Source organism: Microtus oregoni, unplaced genomic scaffold (genome assembly GCF_018167655.1).
Source record: "Microtus oregoni isolate MIOR12 unplaced genomic scaffold, Mior012 000037F_ref0000500, whole genome shotgun sequence".
Classification (NCBI taxonomy): Eukaryota; Metazoa; Chordata; class Mammalia; order Rodentia; family Cricetidae; genus Microtus; species Microtus oregoni.
Genome location: NW_024543096.1, coordinates 3728591 through 3754681, shown reverse-complemented (window position 1 = coordinate 3754681; position 26091 = coordinate 3728591).

Genomic DNA, 26091 nt, shown 5'->3' with positions numbered 1-26091 from the left:
TTTACTATATTTGTCGTGTAAATACTTTTATCAAAAAAGGTGTTAGATATAATCTTATTAAATCTTTTTTTTTTTTTTGGTTTTTCGAGACAGGGTTTCTCTGTGGTTTTGGAGCCTGTCCTGGAACTAGCTCTTGTAGACCAGGCTGGTCTCAAACTCACAGACATCCTCCTGCCTCTGCCTCCCAAGTGCTGGGATTAAAGGCGTGTGCCACCACCGCCCGGCTAATCTTATTAAATCTAATTTCTTCTTTAGAAATAAGATTATTCTTTCTAGGGAAATTTTAGTATCTTAGGTATGTGGTCCTTTCAGAACTCTTCCTAATTCCAAGATTGAGAAGTTGGTCCCAGGATCGTGAGCATGAATTCTTCATCCTGACACCTAATAATTTGACACAAACCAGTCTCAGTACCCACATATTCTTTACAAGGAAGATACTTACTCTAAATCAATCCTCTAAGCTGTTTTAAGAAGAAAGACAACATTTCCCATATATCACAGTAAAATTCACAGTGTGCCTCAATCCTTTTGACTGTCCATTAATTTATCTCTAACATACTTTTAGTCAAAAGAATGCTCCTCACAAGTTGGATTATCTCAATCAAGTTGTGCCTCAATTGTACTCAATTGTCAGGAGTAGATTAGGTTTTCCAAAACAAAGTTTGAAATGTAAAGCCAGGTAACTTTTCTACTGCTTCCTTACCTTCTATAAGGTTTATAATTTCTATTAGCTACAAAACAAAGAAAAATACCATGCCTTGTGTAGTAGTGTAAAGGGCTTATGAACTGATAAAAATAGACTTTTTAAAAATGATACATGCATGCTTCTGCTATCTAAACCACCATTCATGCATACATGTAAATTAAACCCTACTATGTAACAAACAAGATCTGTAATTCTAACTTGTGTTATGAGTATTGAACTAAAGCTTCCTTCATTGATATTGCTCAAGTAATTGAAAAACATTGTGCTTGCAAAACTATCAGTCCTTCAGAAATTATTTTCTAGACTTGTGAATTTACCCATAAAATAGCATTCTGAAGGAAGGGATGCTATAATCTCCCACTGAATGATTATAGTACTGACAGAAAGATTCTAATGGAGACCTTCTGGATGTGAATTATGTACAGAGGGTAAGACTGATGAACTTCCCATAGGGATGTCTTTGAGTTACAAGCCTTTAAGGAAGTACAGATTCTCATCTATACACTTGATAGCATCAAGACCTATAACAATGCATGCTCACCATGCATGCATTATGAGTGTGTTTGTGTGTGTGTCTTTACTATGGGAAAAGTTCTCACTACTGTTATCTGTAGAATGTGTTATTATGTAATTGATATTTCATTAAATAAAAACTCAGGATATGATTTATAATTATGCTTACTTATTATTAATATTAAGTAAGGCTTAATTTTGTTGTCAGAATCACATATTTTGTTTAGAAATATGAAATAACCTATTGAATTTTTACAGATTTATTTTACTATAAAATAAAGCAAAATTAAAATATTTTTGTATATGCATGTTTTGTCTGGATATTTGTAGGTTAAGATTTAGAGTTACAGATCTTACCAATTACACATTAGGCATGTAGTTGAGATATGTACATGAAGGAAGGTTTAGAAACACGTATACATGTATTTCCCTTCATCATTTATCATTATTTTATTTTTTTGTTGCACTTTTCAGACTGGGTTTCACTATATGGTCTAGACTAGCCTTAAATTTGCCATGTAGTTCATACTCATTTCAAAATTTTGATCCTCCTGTCTCAGTCTCCCAAATGAAAACAGTACTTACCCAGAACTTTTGACTCTTATAATCTTTCTGCTTCCTTTTCTGCAGCTACCCGTGATTTTTGGTTTTAAAATCTGTGTTGCATACGTATGAATTGAGACTGACTAGGCTCTGTGTTTTGAGCATTCCTCCATCTCTTCCCAGGAGCCATAGACTATCTTATAGAAATCCTCATGCAAACTAAGACACACCTCCCTCAGAGTTGTGGGTCCATGGGGGTCTAAGAAATCCCCAAAGCAATATAGGCTATTGCCATTACTTTCACTTAGCTCTTTTAAACTGAAGTTAATACACTATTGCAAGAGATATTAAACACTTCAGACATAGGATTTGTGGGATCAGCCTGATTATAACATGGAAGCCTCCTCCATGTGGATTTGTGACAGGAAGTCTATTCAAGTTGTCAAGACAAAACATTTATCTACTGTCTTACCCAGCTATCAAGTTCCAAATCACAAAATGACAATTGTTTCAAGATAGCTCCAAGCATTCCTCAACAACACTTATATTTTGAGCATGATCAATAGCTCTAACAGGTTTGAAGGTCACCCCTGCTAGTGGATACTCACACTTTGTACTTTAAACCTAGGCAAGGACCTGTAGCTGGTGAGGTCATAGACCCAAAAGAAGAATCTACTTCTGCAATCTTTCTAAACTAAAACAGCCTCTTACTCTTCAAAATACTTTTCCTTATGTCATAGGTAAGTCCACTTCTTACCTCTCATCAAAGGAGGGTCGTTTTACAGCACATCTTTATTTTCTTCTTTCTTCTACTTCACATATTCCAACCTATTTTCTTTTTTTTTTTTGTTTTTTTTTTTGCTTTTTTTTTTTTTTTTTTGAGACAGGGTTTCTCTGTGGTTTTGGAGCCTGTCCTGGAACTAGCTTTTGTAGACCAGGCTGGTCTCGAACTCACAAAGATCCGCCTACCTCTGCCTCCCAAGTGCTGGGATTAAAGGCGTGCGCCACCACTGCCCGGCCTATTTTCTTTTTTAAATGTTCTTTCTTCCTAAAAATAATTTATAATCTAATTCCTCAATGTTCAGAGAAGAAACATGCTTATTATTTTTGTGTTCCACTCTCTTTCTTTTTATTTTTTTTTAATTTATTTATTTATTAAAGATTTCTGTCTCTTCCCCGCCACCGCCTCCCAATTCCCTCCCCCTCCCCCAATTAAGTCCCCCCCCCCCCTCAGCCCGAAAAGCACTCAGGGTTCCCTGTCCTGTGGAAAGTCCAAGGAACCCCCACCTCCATCCAGGTGTAGTAAGTTGAGCATCCAAACTGCCTAGGCTCCCACAAAGCCAGTACGTGCAGTAGGATCAGAAACCCATTGCCATTGTTCTTGAGTTCTCAGTAGTCCTCACTGTCCGCTATGTTCAGCGAGTCCGGTTTTTCTTGCTTTTGTTTTGTCTTGTTTTGCTTTTGGTTTTGGTTTTGTGCTTTTCGAGACAGGGTTTCTCTGTAGATTTGGGGCCTGTCCTGGAACTAGCCCTTGTAGAGCAGACTGGCCTTGAACTCACAGAGATCCGCCTGCCTCTGCCTACCAAGTGCTGGGGTTAAAGGCGTGCGCCACCACCACCTGGCTTTTGTGTTTTACTCTTATGAATTCCAAAACCTGTTGCTAAATATTTTGATATAAGCATAACTCATTGTTCTTTTAAAATATGCTTTATGCTTTATGTTTGCAAACATTGTGTATGTGTGTGTGTGTATATATTCAAGTTAAAGAGTATTTGTATATGATTTAGTTTTCCTGTTGTATGTAGAAAATGACATTGTCAATATTATATATTGAAAAATCTAATAATAATTTGTTATGATTACACTTGCTTTTAATTATTAGAAAGTAAGTTCTAGGGAAAGCATTTCTTAAAGACACATATATGACAATAAGGCATGTACATTTGTCTTAAAATAAGCCTTCAACATTCTCCCACACTTTTCTCACCATTATCTCCATCTGTAATAATAAAACATATCTTCTGATTGCAGCTATTTCTGTTATCTCAAGTCTGAATCTAATTTATTTGCTACTCAACTTTGCTTTTCCTCTGTTATAAGATTTGTTTTTCCTGTAATGTAATACAAAGTTTTTATTTAAAAAGTACAAACCATTTTTCCCCCTAAAGACATGGTATTTTAAATTAAAAAGACAAATAAAATCAGAATAGCCTGGCATTGTTTTTGCAATAGAGCATCAAACAAACTGTGTTTTTATAATCCAATAATTTTTACATAAATATGTTTTGGGCTACATGCATTGGGGAAATAATAATAATCTACTTTCCAATAAGAAAAAAATCTCAAAAATGTTTGCTTATAATAATTTTGAAATTCTTGTGTACAAAAAGCAAAGGATTTCTTAGAAAGATTGTCATAGTCTCCACCTTCATTGTATTAACAAGGCTGTGAAATACGACATTCTTTCCCTGACACTGGCATTAAAATTTAAAAGCTAATTTAGAAACCAGAAAACCATCAGGTGGGGTGTTCTGAAAGCCTGTTCCCTGTGCACTGTCGTTTACTGCGACATTTCTGAGAGGAAATATGTTTAATTTGTCATACCACAGAACATGCTAATGCCACATGCATGGTAGTAGTTCACTCGATTTCCTCACATATGTGCCTCCAAGCAGGCAATTTCTTAACTCCAGTATCTTCTACAGTAGTCTCATTGATCGGTTTTGACTTACCATGCAAGCCAAACTGCTCCCTAAATCCTCTGGTGCAATGATCACTATACAACAGATAGACTATGCTGTGAAATTTGAATATTCTGGCTGTTAGAACACATATTTTTTTAAAAAAAAATATTTAAAATGTTTGATAAAGCTGGTTCTAAAACTGTTTTTAAATAAATGCATTTAAAAGTGTAAATTCTACTCTTTTACCCTAGAGTTGGCAGATGGGGGGAGATGGTTATAGTTAGTAGGATACTCAGGCAAGCAGTCATCCACATAGGTAAAATATTTATTGAACATTTAAAAACAACTTGATATATATTTCCTCTGCGTTTTTGAAATTTAATTATCATACATAAAGCCGTATTAAAATCTGCTATAACAATGTAAGTCTAAACTTTGGGTCTTTGATTATTTTGCTTCCCAGGTGCATTTTCCTCCTTTAAAATATGTCTCTGTTCTGTTCATTTTTTTCTTTTAAAAATATCCTTGCTATCATGGCTCTTTGATATTCAGAAGGTGAGGGTGCAGTTGAAATACATTCATTTGTCAAATCGCATTAATGAATCAAATCTAAAATATTAGTAGAAGAGATCTTTTCCCATGAATCACCAAGTGGTTATTCTCAAATCTGTTTCCTAGTGAAAGTTGTGTTGAACTTTGACCCTAGATAGTTGTTCTAAAACCTAAGCACGCTCACTTAAAATAACTCTTCATCATGAAAATAGCCAAAGGCACAAGAAATTATTTACAGATTAGGTAATTAATCTCATTTAGAAAAAGAAAAGCAAATCAAGAGGCAGCCAGGAAAAAAAGATAAAATGTGCACATATAAATCACATCCTCACCAGGATGTGTCCTTCATGCATTCAAGAAAACAACGACAGCTCAGATCATTTTTCTGCTTCTCTCTCATCTTTTTACTGATATGTGTGGCCCAGAATGGTCCTTCCCATTTTATCTCTACTCTCCTCTTTTCATTTTGGCCTACACATTTCTCTCTACAGTTGTCATCGATTTCCTCTGAGAATCTTCATTCAGATCATTAAGTTTAAGTAGTATCTTTCTCTGAAAGTTTCACTTAAAATGGCATTGAGGTAGCACTCATCCAATCCATTACAGTACAGGTAATTGCCCTCTTCTTGACACCATGGTTTTTGTGTCAGAGTATATATTCTGCAAATGGCAATACAACAGTGGGAGAAAGGGTGAGGAAGATTTCCCATAAATTTTTATGCTATAAATTGTCCACTTTATTACTAACTGTTGAGCTTTTTATAGATATTTTTGGTAAACAATTGTATGTATTGGACAATCGTTTACATAGGGCTGAAGAGGCAGTTCAGTGGTTAAGAACTCTTATGGCTCTTCCTGAAGACCAGTGTTTGGGTCTTCAATCATCTATAACTCCAGCTCCGGAGGATTCATTGCCCTTTTCTGGCCCTTGTCGTACTTACATGGATGTGGCATACTCATCTACAAAAGTAAAAATAAAATATCTTTTCAAACATAAAAAAAATCACACATCCAGGTTCTTTGCTGTCCTTGGTTTCTCACATCCACTGAAAATGTTGGGACACATTCCCACTGGATAAGAAGATGATCTATCCAAATCCATAACTCTATTTGTAAGTAATCAGTTGCTCAGTTCCAAAGCAGCTATTTTCATATATCACTGTATCAGAAATTATTAGATAGTATAAAGTTGCTGACCAAATAAACTAAAAAACCAAAAAAGGGGAGGGTTGAGAGTTATGACATTGATAAAAAGAAAATCTTATTTTCCAGCTCTCAAGTTTCCACAACTGAATTAGAGAGAACTTAAAGCATCGATAACATTCAATACAGACATGGAACTAAAATAGATGTGGTTGTTTGGGTAACTCAGCTTCCTGCACGGAACTGCTATTTTAGTGAGGGAATGCAAATAATTAAAAAGCAAACAAATCAACATGAACACTCTTAGATACCAATGGTATTAAGCAAGTTAAAACACAAATGAGAAGAAAAAGTAATTAGAGAAAGAATGCTATGCAGATTGATCCACAAAAGAGGTTTCCTTGAAGAGGAAATATTGACACTCAGTGAGGAGAACAGTGTTCTGCGTAGAACATTTTAGAGAGGTGCACAATTTTTAAGGCAATACTCTGATGAGGAAGTGGCCACACATTTTAGAAACGGACTTTTGCATATATAGCAATAGAGACACCTGTAGAAGATGAGTTAGGACAAGTGAGAAAGAAGCAACCTCTGGAGGAATGAGGCTGCAGAAAGGTGATGAGATAAATTTTACAAGGTTTAGCATCAGTGCAATATAATCACATTTGCCTTAATACTTTTTTTTAAATTGTTATTTATTTTCTTATCTTACATACCAACCACAGTTCCTGCTCCAACTCCTCCTACCATTCCCCTCACATCCCCGGCCCAAGCCAACCCTTATTTATCCCTCAAAAAGGGTAAGGCCTCCCATGGGGAGTCAGCAAAGCCTGGAACATTAAGTTGAGGCAGGGCCAAACCCCTCCCCCAGCATCAAGGCCCAGAAAGATATCCCATCATAGAGAATGGGCTCCAAAAAGGCAGCTACTGAACCAGGGACATACCCTGGTCTCACTTCCAGAGGCTCCCCAAATATACCAAGCCACACAATTGTCGCCCAAGTGGAGCAAGCACACCTTGGTCCCATGTAGGCTCCACAACTGTCAGTTCATGAGTTCCTACTAGTTTGATTCAGCTGTCTCTGTAGGTTTCCTGTCATGGTCTAGACCTCTCAGCCTTGCTCATATGTAATAATAAGGGTGGCGGGGCTGCGTCCCCAGCACCCCAGCTGCCTGCTCGGCTAGCTTATGCCCCGAAATAACAACACACAAACTGTATTCATTTAAACACTGCTTGGCCCATTCTCTTCTAGGCTAATTCTCACATATTAATTTAGCCCATTTCTAATCATCTTTGTTGCACCCCTAGGTGTGCTTACTGGGAAGATTCTAGCCAATGTCCATCCTGGGTCGGAGCTTCATCCCGGGAGCGGGCATGGCGTCTCTCTCAGGTGTCTGCTCCCGAGAGGAGAGCTGTTGAGACTGAGCTCACTTCCTCTTCCTCCCAGCTTCCTGTTCTGCCTACTCCTCCCACCTATCCTCTAACCAATAAAATGGGCCAAGGCAGTTCCTTTATTAGCCAATGAACTTCCTCCATCATTTCCCCTTTTTCGGTATAAACAAAAAACAAAAAACAAAAAAAAAAAAAGGCTTTAACTTTAACATAGCAAAATTACATATAACAAAACAGTTATCAAGTAAAAGTTACAATAATCTTTATCATAACTAAGGAAAACTATAACTAACTATTCTTAACTCCATCAAAGACTCCAGAAAGATACAATACTACCTAAGCAAACAAGAAAAAAGCAACTTTTAAACTCTAGAAATGACAGAGACATCTCACTGCCTGGACAGTCACCCAAAGTTCCTCTGTACCGTTGGGGCATCCATCTTCAGCCTTCAGGTCCATGGTATCCAGCAGACATTTCCATAAAGCAGGAAAATTCAAAGTCAGTTCATTCACTATCTGTTGTGTCCTGCAGAATGTCTCGCAGACTCTTTCATGAATCAGGAACCCCAAAAGATCATCTCAACTTAGGCAAGTTCAGTAGTCCTCTCTCTGCGGGTTCTCTGTGTCCAGTTTATGCAATAGTGTAGGCAAGAGCAGTTTCTTGCCAAAATGGCTATCAAACTCCATAAGGATGCATCTTCCTCTTGAAGTAGATTGGTGCTGCCAGGAGCAGAGTGTCTCATTGTCATGAAAAGTCCTCAGTTATTAAAACATTAAATGTCCTGTTCTATAATCTTTGAAAGACATGAAGAATGTCTATCTAAAATTTATCTCTATATATCTAGAAAATCTAACTAACATGACTACAAACTTTACTATTATCGATAATTATTCATTAACAACCTATATTTCTTAATTATACAGTACATATTTAAATGAACTACACAATCACAACACCTTAATCAAAATCAGAAACACTTATACATATAACAGAATTGACCTTAAATCTCTATCAATAAAGCAAAATCTATACTAATGAAAATTATTCATATCTATATCATATCCCCCTTTAAATGTAAAAGAACGTTTAAAACCATATTTGGGAACATGGGCACAGTTTTTTCTCTCCAAACTGCTTTCTGCTGAATGGGGGCGTCGTTAATTAGGTCTTTCATGGTATAACCTGTGTGCTAGTTTCATCTCAGTTGGCAGTTGTGCAAAGCAATTTTTTGAAGGCGTTCACACCAACCCTTCAGGAGGGTGTGGTCCATCATACCAAATCGGAATAGAAGAAATGAACAACGTCTCATCCTCTGTGAAAACAAAATAAGAAACTCCTTTCCAAAGTATCATATCCTTAGATCCAAATTCAAAATATCTATGTTGGATTAGTTCAGCAGTATTTATAAACAAATATCTTTTAGTACCTTTTGCTCTTTCCTCAGCATTCAAATAATTCAAAGAGAGCATAATAGCATACAGTATCAAAATTCTCTGTGTATTTTCCATTTTTGTGCAGCTTTGTTTTAACCTCTATTTTGTTTATTTTTACTTTTAACTCTTTGCTTTTTGAGACAGGTTCTCTGCATCTTTGACCTGAAGTAACTCTGTAGACCAGGCTGTCTTTGAACTCTCAGAGATCCGCCTGTCTCTGCCTCCCAGGCATTGGGATTAAAGGTGTAAGCTACTACACCTTGAACTCACAGAGATCTGTTTGCCTCTGCCTTCTAAGCACTGGGATTAAAGGCGTGTGCTACCACACACAACAACTCTCTTCCTTTTTTTTGTTTTTTTACTTTAAGAATTTCAACTTTTAGTCTGCATATATTTTTAAAACACTTTAAACCATTCAGAAATTTTCTTTGTCTTTGAATCTCTCTTTACTGTATCTCTCTCTCTCTCTTTTTTTTTTCTTTACCACATGAATCTTTAATTTACCAAGCAATATCAGTAGGATTAAAGGCATGGCTTTGCCAGCTGTATCCAGCCCATTCCTTAGCTTTCCAGCCTCATGGCTGAGGTACTGACTGTAGCCAGCAAGCGAGATTCAGCAGCCTGTGCTTGCAAACCGCACAAACCGCCTGTGGAAAAGAGTCAGAGTTTGTCCTGGCCAGACAGCCCAGAAAGCCGGCATTTTTAAAAGGCGCAGCTTTTTTCCTGCTATGGCTGAAAACCGAAAAGCATGTGTTCAGCTTTTCGTCAACACCGTTTAAGTGTTTCGTGGCAGGACCTCTTAATGAGCTGCAGGCTTTGCAGCTAAAGCTGAGTCAGGAAGCCTCTCTTAGATGAAAGCGCATGCTTGCCTCTAACAAGCACAGCATACCTGAGAACACAGCGAGTCTAGTTGCCATCAAACAAATCATAGCACTTTACTCCAAATGCTCTATTCAAAAGCTCTGTCTCCCGCAGGAGCCAGACAGAGATCGCAATGGCGGCACAGCCCCAGGAAGTCGCGCTTTAAAATGACACAGCGTTTTTTCTGCTACTGTTACCGAATCAGGAAATCTCTCTACAGCACACCACCAAAAAACAGCAAAAATCTGTGTTAAACTCTCTCTCCCTTATTTTTAAGCCTTCTCAGGTTTTTTACGTGGATTTAGTCCATCACGTGGGGCGCCACTTGTAGTAATATGGGCGGCGGGGCTGCGTCCCCAGCACCCCAGCTGCCTGCTCGGCTAGCTTATGCCCCGAAATAACAACAGACAAACTGTATTCATTTAAACACTGCTTGGCCCATTCTCTTCTAGGCTAATTCTCACATATTAATTTAGCCCATTTCTAATCATCTGTGTTGCGCCCCTAGGTGTGCTTACTGGGAAGATTCTAGCCAATGTCCATCCTGAGTTGGAGCTTCATCCCGGGAGCGGGCATGGCGTCTCTCTCAGGCGTCTGCTCCAGAGAGGAGAGCTGTTGAGACTGAGCTCACTTCCTCTTCCTCCCAGCGTCCTGTTCTGCCTACTCCTCCCACCTATCCTCTAACCAATAAAATGGGCCAAGGCAGTTCCTTTATTAGCCAATGACCTTCCTCCATCGCTCATATAATCTCTCCTCCTTCCCTTTGATTGGATTCTCAGAGTTCAATCTGGCGCTTGGTTGTGGATCCCTGCATCTGCTTCAGTCAGTTACTGGAGAAGGCTCTATGATGACAGTTATGGTATTCACCAATCTGATTTTAGGGGAGGGTCAGTTCACATAACTTCTTATCTATTGCTTGGAGGTCATTGTTGTGGATGAATCCTGGGAGTTTCCCTAAGACCAAGTTTCTCCCTAACCCCTTAATGGCTCCTTCTGTCAAGGTATCTTTTTCATGGCTTTCTCACACTATTCCTTCCACAACTGTGTCATCCATTCCCTCATGTTCTCATCCCCCATCCCTGGCACTCTCATAACCTCCATCCCCAGCTTACCCAGGAGATCCCATCTATTTCCCCTTCCCAGGATGATCCATGCATCCTTCTTAGGGTACTAATTGTTAACCTAGCTTCTCTAGAGTGGTGGATTGTAATCTGGTTATCCTTTGCTTTACTTGTTTAAGTAATTGATCTGCATTTGTAGGCATCAGGGAAATGCAAATCAGAAATAACTCTGAGATACCATCTTACATCTGTCAGAATGACTATGATTAGAAACACTGAGGTCAGCTTATGTTGGAGAGTATGTGATGTAAGGGGAACACTCCTTCACTGTTGGTTGGAGTACAAACTTAAACAGCCTCTTTGGAAATCAGTATGGTGAATTCTCAGAAAATTGGGAATCTACCTCAAGACCCAGCAATACCTTTTTGGGCATATACCCAAAGGATGCTCAATCATACCCCAAGGACACTTGATCAGCTATGTTCAAAGTAGCATTATTCATAATAACCAGAACCTGGAAACAACCTAGATGACCCTCAACTGAAGAATGGAAGAAAAAAAATGAGATACATTTATATAATGGAGTATTATTACTCAGCTTTAAAAATATGACATCATCAAATTTGCAGGCAACTGGATGGAATGAGAAAAAAATCATCCTGAGTGAGGAAACCCATACACAGAAAGACAAACATGGTATGTAATCACTCATAAGTGGATATTAGCTGTAAAGCCTCTTAATATTTTTAGCCAGTCAACCCATCACTACTTTTTCTGTGCTTTGCATATACCTATGTTTCAGGGTTATGTCTATATATAAAATGATGAAGAGTAGTGTTGGAGAAGTCTGGAGTACACTGTGTTAGTGGAGACTCTGCATTGGTATGTCCTTTCATTCTCAGACTAATATGTGAGTTTTTAAAGTAAGATAATTATTTCACATATACAGAATTGTTACATTATGAAACATCAACAATTTGCATGATGCATCTCAATATTGAATATCTCAGATGACACTGTTGAAAAAAACACTGCATAATGACAATGCTAGATTTGCTATTGTATTATTTTTTCCCTTAGGGGTAATTACCTGCCATGGATATTCTACTCAAAGTGTTGGATAGATAAAGATACTTCAATTGGATGGCATTTTTTTTGGAGGTGCAGGTCACTTTATTTCAGTTTTATTTTTCCTATGAGATCATAATTGGAAATCACATGGAACTCATTTTACTTAACACCTTTGCTTTACAAAGGAAAGAACAGAAATCAATATATCCATATATCAATATATTGGAAACAAATGTTTGTCATGGTATTAATCACTGAAGGGTAGAGTCAATCTTTGAGTAGTTAGAATAAATTATATCTGACCAAATAACTTCCCTTATTCATATAGATGTAAAAAATTACATTCATTGCAAAAGAGCTTTAATTCTAAGCACAAAATGAAGCTTTAAATATAGTTGTATAGTTGACAATAATTTCTATAAATACAGAAGAAAACTTGACATAGCAGGAAAAGGAACTTTTAAGACTTATATTAGATTTTTAAATGTATGTGCTTGTATGCATATGTGTCCATGTGTGTATACCATGTATGTGGTTATCGTATCACCATGAGCTGGATTTTCAAATGGGTGTGAGTCACTAGATAGGGGTGCTTTGAATCAAGCCATATCGCTGAAAGAGCAGCAAGCTCTCTTAAATGCTCAGGCATCTTTGCAGTCCCTGAAGAGGTTAGGAAAATAAAGGAATAGACATTCTAATTGAGTTAAAATATAATTTATACGTACATTGGTCACCATTTCAGGGATGTCAGGTATATAATTGTCATTAAGAAGATCAGTTTTGATTGATTTCAATTGTATTTTTATAATTCTATGTCCTGTTAAATACTTAGAATTCTGAAAGAACATTGTTTTATGTATTTTTTCCATGTGAAAGAGAATAATAATATCTGAAGATTTTGTAAATACCCACAAGTACAAGTAGTTACTAAATTATCCATCAATTCCATTTAAACTGACTGAAGATGAAAGAAAAACACGTGAGCTAGCATGAAACTACTTGGCAGAGATGGGACACAAGGAGCCCAGGTTTTCTTTTCTAGTTCTAGAAGGCACAAGATGAAATCACCCCATTCCCATTTGGAAACTGGAGCTCTGCTGAGTTTGTTCCTCAAAACTGATGCTTAGTTCTTCTTTATTTATAGTTCTAAATCCTGAGACTCATAGAAACAACAAAAGATCATGATTACACAAGGACTGTCATGCCACTTGGATTTAGATATATATCTGAGAGAAAAAACACACTCCTTTCTTCTTCTCTGTTCACCACACTTGATTTCTGCCAGAATGAATTCTATATCAACCAAACTGAATTACAGGCAAATGCAGTTTTAATCCAACTTATCCAATTGAAATATTATGCCAGGCATAAATGATGAGTGAGAATCACTTGGAATTTTCAAGAGGTGATTTTAAAAAGTAAACAGAAATAATTTTATGCATATAATCATACTGAATTATAAAATTCTTTCTTTATTTATATAACCTGTAGAAGGAAATCTTCTGAACAAAAGTGTGTTGAATACAAAACACTTGAATATTTTACCATATGTGTAAATGATCTCTGGGTATGGTCACTGCAGTGCTAATACATGCTGAGGTATTTTAATTTTTAATTATGACTTTTAATTTTGTCACTGTTGAGGACTTTGCATGCATTCGCATATTTGATTTAATTCAGAAACTGGGTAGTAGAAGATCAGAGAATCTTACAAAACTTTCCCAACATATGTAAACAGGTAAAGTATACTCACAAGGTATCTCTCTTTAAAAACCTCTTACACTTTCCTGTTTAACTCACTATATATTTGTAAATATAACTGTGCTCATATATTTTATTTTTCCTAATAAAGCAAGTACTTATGGCTTTATATCCAGAGTCATGCTAATGTAACATGTAGGTCAAGTTCAACAATTTTCCCTTGTGGTAAAAAGGACTTCTCAAGGGCACAGAATTGTAAAAAAAACATTTTTTCCACTTTCCCAAATGAAAATAAACCCCAATTCCAGCTCTAGCCCCAGATTTAAAATATTATGTTTCTGAATACACTGCATGCTGTTCTCCATCTGTATGTTGTAGAGGTAATAATGACAAACACTGACCTCTGAACATTTCCTTTTCCTAATGAAGAGCATGTGTGACCACCTCTGTTTGTGGCCACACAGGATTAGAAAAGATAAAGCAAACATTACTTCCAGCAAAGAGTCTTATTTTCTTATGCATATGACCACAGAGAGATCCTAAAGGTATAAATAGCGCCAACAAAGTGACTCTCAAGACTTAAAGTCTTCCTAAACCATTTGTAAATCCCATTTGCCAATGTTCCCAGGGAGAGGCAGGACCACAGCTCCCACGTCCAGTCTGTGTTCTTTTTCTGTAAGTCCATCCACCAAGTAAACATACCAATTACCCAGGAGTCAAAGACAAAGCAGCTCACATTATTATTTGAAGAGGCTCTTACAAAACTTCCCATCATATGTAAATAAATAACCTTTTCCCATGGATGGTAAGCACTAATTCTTTCAAGCTTATAAATATTACCCAATTTGATTTATTTCTACTTTTAATTCCCACCTTTCCTTTAACCCTCACTCTGGTGTCATGCTCTGTTCTGTGTCCAGTGGCTTGATTGTGCTCGCCTTTTTATTTCTTTCAGCCTCTCTATTTAATGCTGTTTAAATATCCTCTGTATAAATTCACACTCTATCATACTGATCTTGTGTACCTGTGTTGCTTTCTCCCATGTGTGCACATGGGAAGGCTAGCCCAAGTGTCTTCTTCTAAGCTTTCCACCCTATAGCCTTAAGAACAGATTTCTCTATGAGCTGAAAGCTTGTGACACTGGTGTTGGAGGTTGTTGCTTGATTGTTTGCATAGGTAGGTTGGCTAGTCAGTCAGCTCTCGGATCTATCTGTCTCCAAACTTATTGCAGGGTTACAGGCATACACAGCTATTTCCAGCTTTCTAATGGGTGCTGGGGATTTTTAACTCAGTTTCTCATGCTTTCAGTATAAGGACTATTTCGCTGAGCCATCCATTGACACTTAAATTTGGACTACATTCTCCTATTTTCTCCTTTTATCTTCAAATAAAAAACCCAGTTTTATAACCAATAGTATTATACACTATGTGTGCACATGCTTTCAAATTTTTGGCATCTGTCCTTTTCCAAAGCTCACAGGCCACATGCACAATAGTTACTCTGATATGTAATTTCTAGTAGTAGGAGAGTCAGTTTTCAAAAATGGAGATAGCAAGTAGCAATATGCATTAAATATTTAGTATAACACAACCTTTATTGCATAATATCATATTTTTAAGCAATATATTTCAAAACATTGTGATTTAAATTTCAGAAGCCTTGTCTTTCAATTGAGAAATGAGAAGGGAGATGAAAATCTCCAATCTTTTCTACAACATCATTATATAACATATTTTCAAATGTCATTCATAGCCAAAGACATGCAGAAGGCAACTCACCAAAATAGCTGAGTGGTAAAAACACCAAGTGCCACCACGGGTATACATAAAACATGTAACATATACATATAGTATATGTATATTCTTGAGTTGTCTGTTAACCAAAAGATAGCATGGTTTAGAGGAATCTTTAGAAGCTGTTAGCCTGCAATCTTAACTCCAGAAAATAAATAATATACACAATACATGTACATATAAGTAATACATATATCATAATATATATTTTAAATTGAGCTTTTCTGATTTATCCTTGTCATTTTACTACTACATCTAAACATTTATTTTTAAATCAGTTTCTCATTGGCTCACTGTAGCTGCCATTTATTATTATTATTATTATTATTATTTATTCTTTGGGAACCTAGTCTGTTTGAATGCTCACCTTCCTAGACCTGGAGGGAAGGGGGAGGACCTTGGACTTCCCACAGAGCGGGCAACCCTGACTGCTCTTTGGACTGGAGTGGAAAGGGAAGGGAGAATGGGGGGAGGGGGAGGGAAATGGAAGGAGGGGAGGAGGTGAAAATTTGTAATAATAATAATAATAAGAAGAAGAAGAAGAAGAAGAAAGAAAGAAACAAAACTACCTTTTTTAAAAAAAAAAAAATTACGTACCAATCCCAGTTCCCGCCTTCCCATTCCCTCTACTTTAACTTCCACGCCACCCCACATCTACTCCTCAGAGTAGATTTTGCTTTGGGGAAGGTCCAAGGCCCTTTCCACTATATATATATATATATATATATATATATATATATATATATATATATAGGCTAGCAATGTATCCAACTAAAAAGAATGGGTTCCACAAAAGCCAGTACAAGTAGTAGGGAGTGCTCCCCCCCCCCGAATCTTCCCCAAGCATAAAACTGTCACCCATACTCAGAGGGTCTAGTTTGGTCCTATGCTGGTTCCTTCCCTGTCTGACTGGAGTTGATGAGCTCCTATTAGCTCAGGTAAACTCTTTCAGTGGGTATCCCCATCATGGTCTTAACCTCTTTGCTCATATTCTCACTCCTCCCACTCTTCATCTAGACTTTGGGAGCTTAGCCTAGTGCTCCACTGTGGCTCTCTGCCTCTGCTTCCATCAGTTGCTGTATGAAGGCTCCATGGTGACATTTAAGTTATTCATCAATCTGACTACCAGACAAAGCCAGTTCGGGCACCTTCTCCTTTATTTATAGCTGCCATTTTTTAAAATAAATTTATTTATTTATTTATTTTGTATCGGGGGCCACAGTTTCTCCTCCCTCCTCTCCTCCCAATTCATCCTCCCATCCCCCACACTGTTCCTACCACCCACCTTCCAATCCACTTCTCCTCTTTGTTTAGGAAAGGGCAGGTCTCCCAAGATTAGCATCTAAAACCAGCATATCAAGTTGCAGTAAGTCTAAGTCCCCATGCATTAAGGCTAGACAAGGCCACAAAATATGAGGAGTAGGATTCCCAAAGCCAGTAAAAGAGTCAGAAACAGCCCTTGCTAGTGCTGTTAAGCATCCTTCAAGAAGACTAAGCCACACAACTGCAACATATATGCAGAGGGCCTACATCAGTCCCATGCAGATTCCAGTATCTGTGAGCTTCTGCGAACCCAGGTTAGTTGATACTCTAAATTTGCTTGTGGGGTCCCTAACCTCTCTGGCTTTTACAATCCTTTCTCCCTGTCTTGTGCAGGATTCCCCAAGTTGCACCTAATATTTGGCTGTGGGTCTTCATCTGTTTCCATCAGTTGCTGGATGACATTTCACATGAGGATTGGGCTAGTCTCCAGTCATATCACAGGAGATGCTCAATTTAGGCTACATAACTTCTACTGCTAGGTGTCTAGACTGGTGTCTTCCTTGTAGATACCTGAGAGATCCAATTGTGCCAGGATTTTACTGAACCCATAATAGTTGTAATTTTATATCTCCTGGTATGAATTACCTAGTCATTAGGATGACACCTACCTTTATTCCGCCACCTGCATCAGTCCTGTGAACAGTCAACTTGTGCTCCTGTCCCCCCTATCATGTCATTGGCTCTTGCTATAGAAACACAGCTTCTTGACAGCAGTCCTCATAGAAAAGTATATTTATAAATATTCATTCCATTTTAAAAGTTAATATGTTCTCCTGAGGCCCGATTACAGAACATTTTAATGCTTACAAATTTCTTCAGTGGCACAGTACTGGTTTGTTTCCTAGGAAACAAATGCACTTATACCAAACTGTACACATCCTTAATCACTAAATCCTACAACCTCCCTGTGAAGAGACAATTTTTGAAAACTATTTTTATAGGAGTTACCAGCTACAACATCACTGCAGGTAGATTTCCAAATGTGCCACAACAGAAAGACTATTTCAATATAAATTAAAATATAAGATACAGATTTTATGAAGCAATTATAATTTGGAATAGTATATTTCTTAATGAGGTGAACTGCATATATAAATATGAAGTGAATTTGAGACATTCACAAACTTGCTTCCGTTGTTATCCTGCATTTCCTCTTTTTTATATGGAAAATCTAGAATACTTATTATTCTATTCAAGAAAAACTTGGGTTTTGGATGCCTTTCTTTCCTAACTAAATCTTAACTGAAATCTAATTGAAGCCCAGAGGAAGGACAATGCATTTTTAAAGTGGCATTTTAGCATCCAAGCCATTCATCTTCCTCAATGCGCATATAATTTTTATATAAATGATTTCCGAAGAAAATGGATTCATTTGACTATAGTGCTTCTAAGATCAGTGGGAAGCTCATCATCTTAATGTTGAATCTGTAAGTCCTTTCTACTAGGGATGATTAACAGCTTGGTCAAGTGTTTATTTTACTTTAAGAAGAATATGTAATTTTCTGGAAAAACACATACAGATTTCAGTCCATTTCCCTTTCTACAAGTCCCATTTATGCCTTGGACTCGAATGATGTAGCCTACCACTATATCAAACCTCCTTCTGCACAGTAAGATGATAGCCTAGCAAGTTTTTGTAGTTTAATGAGCATATATCAGTCTGCTCCATGATTCATTTATACTTGATACAAAAAAAAACCATGCTCAGCCACACTGATAAGAAGCAATAATGGAGAATTACTTCCAGATGGCACTTTTTCTCACTACACGTGTGGGCTAAAATCCCCCTGGGATAAAAGTTTCTATTAGTGCAGTGATGATCTGGTCATTGTGTATAATGTGTTTAAAGCCTCAGTCACATCTATTTGAGATAACTCCAGACATTAGACGAAGTGATTAGGTAATGAATATGTTTGGTCATTTACACATTCAGTTTTTACTTGTATTCCCTAATCAACCAGGAAGCTAAAGTGAATGGGGGATAACACACATAAATGGGCTCATAATCAGAATTTGATGTGATGGAACCTTAGGGTATATAAAATATTGATAAGTCCATGACACACAGTGTCCAAAAAGTTACTAGAAAATTTCCCTTATTCTAGTATCCCTTCTTCCTAAACAGTGAAAATAAATCACATATTTTGTCCTAAAAGAATCAATTTAAAGTTCAAGTAATATATGTTTTAAATATAATATTGTCACTTTGATTCATTATTGTTGCTTTTCCGTAAAACCATGAATAAATATATTCCAATCAAAAGGAATCTTCAAATAAATAGTATATTCACAGAAAAGTTTATATATATAAATATATATGTGTGTGAAAATATATATACACACACACGCACATACATGCATTCTGGAGGAGAAGAGGAAGGTGAGAAAAGGCAGACTGGTTGGAAACTTTGCTTATGAAACATTTTCTCAAGAACACATCATAGAGTTCTACTTTACAGCCCCATTTTTTTCATCTGGCTTTTATAAAATTATTATTCATGCTAAGATATTATTTGAAGCAATAAATGGCCAACAGTAATTGAGTTACGTTTAGAATAAGGAATCGTAAAATATCAAAATTATTTTTAGAAAGAATTCTATCATTAAGATTCACTATTATTTGCATCCTAATTTTACCAAATATGCAGTTAGATAGAGTATAATTCAAAAGTTTAAAACTCTGCTATTGACCCTTTTCTTACCATCTCAGAATAGAGGCCAGAGAAGAAAATAAAATCATTTTCAGATTAAATTTTATCTTTTATATAAAATTAAAGAAAATGAGCACCAAAACATAGTCACCATTGAACTTACTTAGTTCAATCTAAACATTCATGTTAGACATGGGGAGCTTGGTAAGACATTTGCACATGTCTAATATCGTTTTCAGAAATCTCAATGGAAGGTTGTTCCAGTGCTTGGAAAAGGCAAACATTTTTTCAGATGTCATTTAATGAATGACAAATTATGAAGTATCTTCATCCTTTATGTATAAGAAGTGTTATAAATATTAATTTCTTAATAATTCAGAGGACATTTATCTAGTCTACGATTCAGAGCACAAGTATTTTCATAATCAGATGTCTTATTTCTTTTAAATCTCTTGGTCAGTGATGAAAATACAAATTGCAAATTAGAAAGTCCATTGAGGATAGAGTTCAGTAAGAGGAAGTGTTTCAAGGTAAGTTTTCTTTTAATTTCACTCATATTACTTAGTCTTTGTTAGAAACCATGAAAGAAATGCTGGCTTGAGGTTTTATTTACAGAATATCTTTCAAAGGAAGCTTCAGAGTTGCTGAGGAAAATGACTCAGTGATTAGGAGCACTTGTTGCTCTTGCAGAGAACCCAAGTTCAGTAACTAGTTAATGAAAGCGTGATTCACAACCATCAATAATACCAGCTCCAGCAAATTCAATGTAAAGTTAAAATTTAAGAAGCCATCCACCAGAAATCAGAACCTCTATGTTTATATTACCAGGTTGACCTAACAAAGCATAGCTTGTAGCTGAAGGAGATAAATTTTAATAAGAAAGAAAATGGATTCAAATCTGAATATATCAACTTAAATATATCAATTGAAATAGGGTAGATACATTCTCAAGGATTGGATGAGTCACTTTAGTTCCCAGGAAACACAAAGACATTGCCATCCTTGGGTTTAAGGGACTGAATTTTCTTAGCACTCACTAGCCTTGGACTGAGTGCTTATCACTATAAATTATTCTTAGTTTGAAAAGAACTTTTTAATATTTAAAATTGTTGGTCTCTGGGATCTAAGTTAATTCTACAGCCATAGAGTTTCATTTATATGGACATGCACCAAGGTCCATCGGCCAAGGTTGCTATCCATGCTGTCTGTTACCCCAGGGAAACTTCTTTTCTCTCCAAAGCTTGATTAGTGATTGATCTCCAATTCTGAAAGGTAATCATATCCATTTGTAGAATGCAAGACTCAGCCACATGGGATACTTCGTTTGACAGAAAAATACACATTTCAAGGTGACTGCTTCATAACTTTCAACATTTAAAAAAAAATCTGGAATTGAAGATATTCCAGCAGGAAATGGCCTTAAAACAAAACTGCACTAAGTTTAGAAGTGTGTAGCCCATATCAGAACATTTTGTATGATAAAAAGGGGGTCTGTACCTGTAACCAAGTTGCACAAAACCTTTTTTATTAAAGGGAACAATTCGTTCTGCTCTGTATTATTCAATTATTTTACCCAAAAGAAGGAAAAAAGAAAAAGAAAACAACCCAAACAACTTCTATCAACCAAAAAATAGCACATGAAAAATACAATAAATGAACAATGTCAGACACATTCTTAGATAAGTATTAATGATAAAAATTGATTGTACTTTCATATTTATAACTCTTTTGTGAAGAAGACAAATCTCAAAAACCTCATTACATTAAATTAACTATCCTGTGGATTTTTCAAATCATGAAATAATTTCACAGTCCTAAAATAGTATAGTTTCATCTAAACTTGGCTGAAGTAATGTTTTAAAGTTATATGTTCCCAACTGGAAAAATCCAATTTTATTTTATTTTTAATTTTGAGAAAATCCTACAAGAGTTCCCAGTTTCATTATATCCAAACTCCATTCCTCCCCTGAACTTCTGCTTTCCCCACTCCCTCTCATATTCACTATCTTTCTTCCCTATTATAACTTTTTATTTTTCCATTCAAAAATTTACACTTCCTCCCCTCCCGCTCCCGCACTCACCCTCCTACCTACCCCTCCCTCCTTAAGAGAGGACAGGGAACCCTACCCTGTGGGAAGTCCAAGCCCCCCCCCCCCCCCCCCCCCCGACACACACCCAGGTCTAGGAAGCTTCGCATCCAAATAGACTAGGGTCCCAAAAAGCCAGTACATGCAGTATAAAAAAGTCCCAGTGTCTTTATAAATGGCTTCTCAGTCAGCCCCCATTTTCAGCCACATTCAGAGAGTCCCATTTGATCGCATGCTCATTCAGTCCCTGTCCAGCTGGATATGGTGAGCTCCCATTAGAACAGGCACACTGTCTCGATGTGTGGACCAACCCCTCGTGGTCCAGACTTCCTTGCTTCTCTTCTCCCTCCTTCTGCTCCCTCGCCCTATTATTGTTTTTACATTTACATGTTTGCATGTGTTATGTATATATGTAAGTATATATAATGCAACCACCTGGCTGAGTCAATATCATGTCGTTTGAATGAATATGCATTTAAGGCTAGTCTTTTGGAGTTGAATAATCTAGAAAGGGACCGATTCCTTCTCCCTCAGAAAAAATGTGGTGGTTTGTCAGATTCCCCCCATTGAGTTTGTTATGTCAACTGGTGCTGTCCCTGTGCAAGTTTTGTTTAGGTAGACATACTGTAGAAATGTCATGAGTTCAGACTCCCTAACATATAATAGAAGATAATATCTTACATTAGATGTCCACGAGCACATCCCACAGTCTCAATCCTAGCTTTGATCACACAGATCCTACATGTTTTCCTTCGTAAGTACTCTCAATCTCTACACTACAAAGCCTAGCTCTAGATGCATAGCTCACACACCATCTTTGCTTGAAGAGATTTTCCAAACAATTCCTAAAAATCCCATCTCAACTTGAAGTTGTTAAGAGTACAGTAAAAACATGCCCTTTATGAGACATTTTATGTTAAGATATTTTATTTACTTGATATTAGTCATGATTACTAAAAATAAAATCAATACCTAATATTATAATTAAGATACTAGTAATCAATGTCAAATTTAAAATTAAACAGATTTATGATAAAATAAGCATATGAAAACAGTTTGATCACTGCATTCCTGAGTAGATTCATAAAAGAAATAGTACCTTTATTTCACTTATCATCAAGTGAACCCTGACAATTCTAATAATGATTGGTCCCAAGAATGAGGACTCAATGGTAATTACTGCCATCAAAAACCAAGAAGAAAAGCCTACAATCTCATAATCCAGCTGAAACCCAGAGGAATGTGAAGGTGCCTTGAAGTCAATCCTGCCGTTGACGAGAAATCAATGTGCATGGATAAGAATGCTGTGATAACTCTGGTGTGACTTCATATTGAGTTCAAAAAAAGGAATTAAACATTTTCCACCAACTATTGAGGTGATTGCTAACAAGGTCAGCAGACGAAGCTTGCAATAAATAGTGTTTGGGGGAGAATTGATATTCTCCAGCTCACGTCAAGAAATAGTAATATTCATAATGTGGGAATCCAAATTTAGAAGAAATTCTAAATACTGTGTAGATAAAATCAATTTCTCTTTAATATTATTATATTTCAGCAAATAGACTTAATCAATAATACCATCAATCTTTAACTTATAGTAATCCATATACAATATAATGTATTATTTTCATATAATATATATTAATAAATATACAATTTGTATAAGAAAACCTTGCTTTGAAGAATGTCCTCCCATCCTGGCTGATGTAATTCGGTCATTTACATGTCTGTACCTGAGCATGTGTTTTTGGGTCAAACTAGACAGCACTAAAGTTGCACCTGCTGCATTTTCCTCTCCACTTGAGTTTATAATCTTGCATCCATTTACTACAGTTCTTATGTCCCTGACTAATGCATTTCTGCCAATCCAATGGCATCCTACCTGAAGTGATTGAACTCATGCATGAGCAAGCTGGTTTCTCTGGCTGTGTTTAGTGTTCTCACATTCCAGGTCCCTATTGTGATTATTTTTTTTAAAAAAATATTTATTTATTTATTATGTATACAATATGTGTGTATGCCTACAGGCCAGAATAGGGCACCAGACCCCATTACAGATGGTTGTGAGCCACCATATGGTTGCTGGGAACTGAACTCAGGACCTTTAGAAGAACAGCCAGTGCTCTTAACTTCTGAGCCATCTCTCCAGCCCCCCCCCCCTTTTTCCTATTGTGATTCTTTTGGGCATGAGGAAGTGCCTTTCCTGTTCATTTCTATCATCTTCTCCCCCCCACCCACTTTTGGCATTAAGAGAGAAGCATCATCTGTCCTGCTCTTGGGACATGGAGGTACTTGGGCACTGTCTGATTCTGAGACTTTAACCCAGGTGCTTTTGTTGAACTTGTCTATATTGGGTTTTATGGTCTGAGTTGATGAAGACAACTGACCATGTCTCTTCTTCTTCGTGTGGTAGCCGTTAGTTGACCAACTGAACTTCTTTCCACCCACGTACTAAATTCCCCAGGTTCTCGGAGTACCTATATGGTTGTTTCTGGTATCGCCATCCAGCAGGCAGCTACAGGGGGACACCCCCCATCTCCCTACCACACCCAAATTCATGTGTTTTTTTTCTTTTTTCCTTTAAAAGCAAGGCAAATATCTTAACAATAGATTAACAAACAAAAACTCACAAAAGACAAGAAAAGCACCCCTCAAAAAAAAGCGTAAAAAGCTCCCAGATACCATTTTGTTATTAGCAATCTACTCCTAAGTAGTTGCTTTAAAGTGTGATTAATACACTCAGTGACTTTCCATTGGAGAAAATTGATTTTTTTCTCTCCCAGTTGGTGTCAATTAAAAATAGTTTGTTGTCTAGGAGAGGGATGTAGAGCCAAGTGGCAAATCTCTGTTCTTGGATTTTTGTCTACCTTTGATCTTGTGGAATCTTGTGAGTGCTGTCGCAGTCTCTGTGTCCTCATGTGTGCATCAGTCCTAAAATGCTGCTTTCTGGGGTCATCCACCACTTCTGGCTCTTATAATCTTTCCAACCCCTGTTTCTCAGATATCTCTGGTGCTTAATGGGAAGAATTTAAAAACATCCCAATTAGGTCTTAGTCCTTCAAAATCTCTGATTGTTTGTGTATTGCCCATTGTGCTTCTCTGTGTTAATTATCATCTACTGTAAGAAAAAGCTCCTCTGATCAGGGGTGAGTAATGTACCAATCTGTGTATTGCAATATATCATTAGGAGTTATATTATTTGTATTTTTTCCTTAACAAAATAATACTAGCCGGCTTTCTGCCAAGGTCCATGATCTAGCTCATCTCTAGTTCCTGGCCAATTTAACAGAGTCAGGTATGGATTTAATCTCATGGAGTGGGAAAATAATTTCAACAAAAAGTGAATGTTTGTTCCTTTAACATTTGTGTCATGACTGTATTACTGTATCTTTCAAATAGGTCACTATTCTAGATTACATGATTTCTAGCTGGGTAATGTTGATTATGTTTTTCTTCTCTTATATGTTTTAAAATATTTATACACACACATATATATATATAATATGTATATATAATATGTATGCAATACAAGTATACATATGTGTGAACGTTTTATTTATATAAAATTATATACATACTTTTATTAAAAATACAAATTCCTGTGTCACATTTGACTTTTCAAAAATCCTTAGTTATTTATATATTTTTCTTTTCTCTCTGCATATCCCCTTTTCTCCCCTTTTCTTTCTTTTCAAAACTTTTAAAAATTAGAATATTTGTACATGATATTTTCTCTTCCTTTTCCTATTTCTAACCGCTCTGATGTATTCTGTCCCATTCTCTCTCTCTTGACATCATGGTTTCAGCTTTTAGTTGTTATATTACACACACACACACACACACACACACACACACACACACAGAGAGAGAGAGAGAGAGAGAGAGAGAGAGAGAGAGACTACCTTAAAGCAACTTCTCTAGTCAATTTAGTGATTTGCTGTTACCTGTTAGTATATTGAACACTAAAGTTAAAATAGGATTCAACTCTTTATTTTTAAGAAGCTAAAATTATGCCGCCAAGTAAAATCTTTAATGCCAGGTTGCATCCTGTTGAATCATTGGTCAAAGGAGCCTCATTGAATCCCTAAACATCACAAACTATTGGCTATGCTTTTGACTATGCTCTATAATCTGAAGGTTACTTATATTATCAAAGTGAAGAAGTTGAGGAGGAGCCTAATTTGAAGCTTTACCTCTGTTGATTAGTTCATGATGCTTGTAGGTACTCTGTCTACTTCCAGAGGAGAAGGATAATTATTAATATCACATAGCTACAAACCGTGCAACAAATAATAGTGATCTGCTTTCAAGATATATTGCTGCAATGTATGGGAGTAATGAATTATTCTTAGATTGGATTTAAGGCGCACTTAAATGTTCCAAGTGATGGAACTACACACTAATGTGTCAAATTACCTCAGAGGACATAGGTTACAGGCCTCAGAGAATGTTTAATTCCCTATTATTCTGCAAAAAGACACAGCAATAAAATGACTTTCTAATGATATACTGATACATCCATATATTAGTGCCTTACAGAACCCTCATCAGAGAATCTTCTTCTTTCAGTGGAAT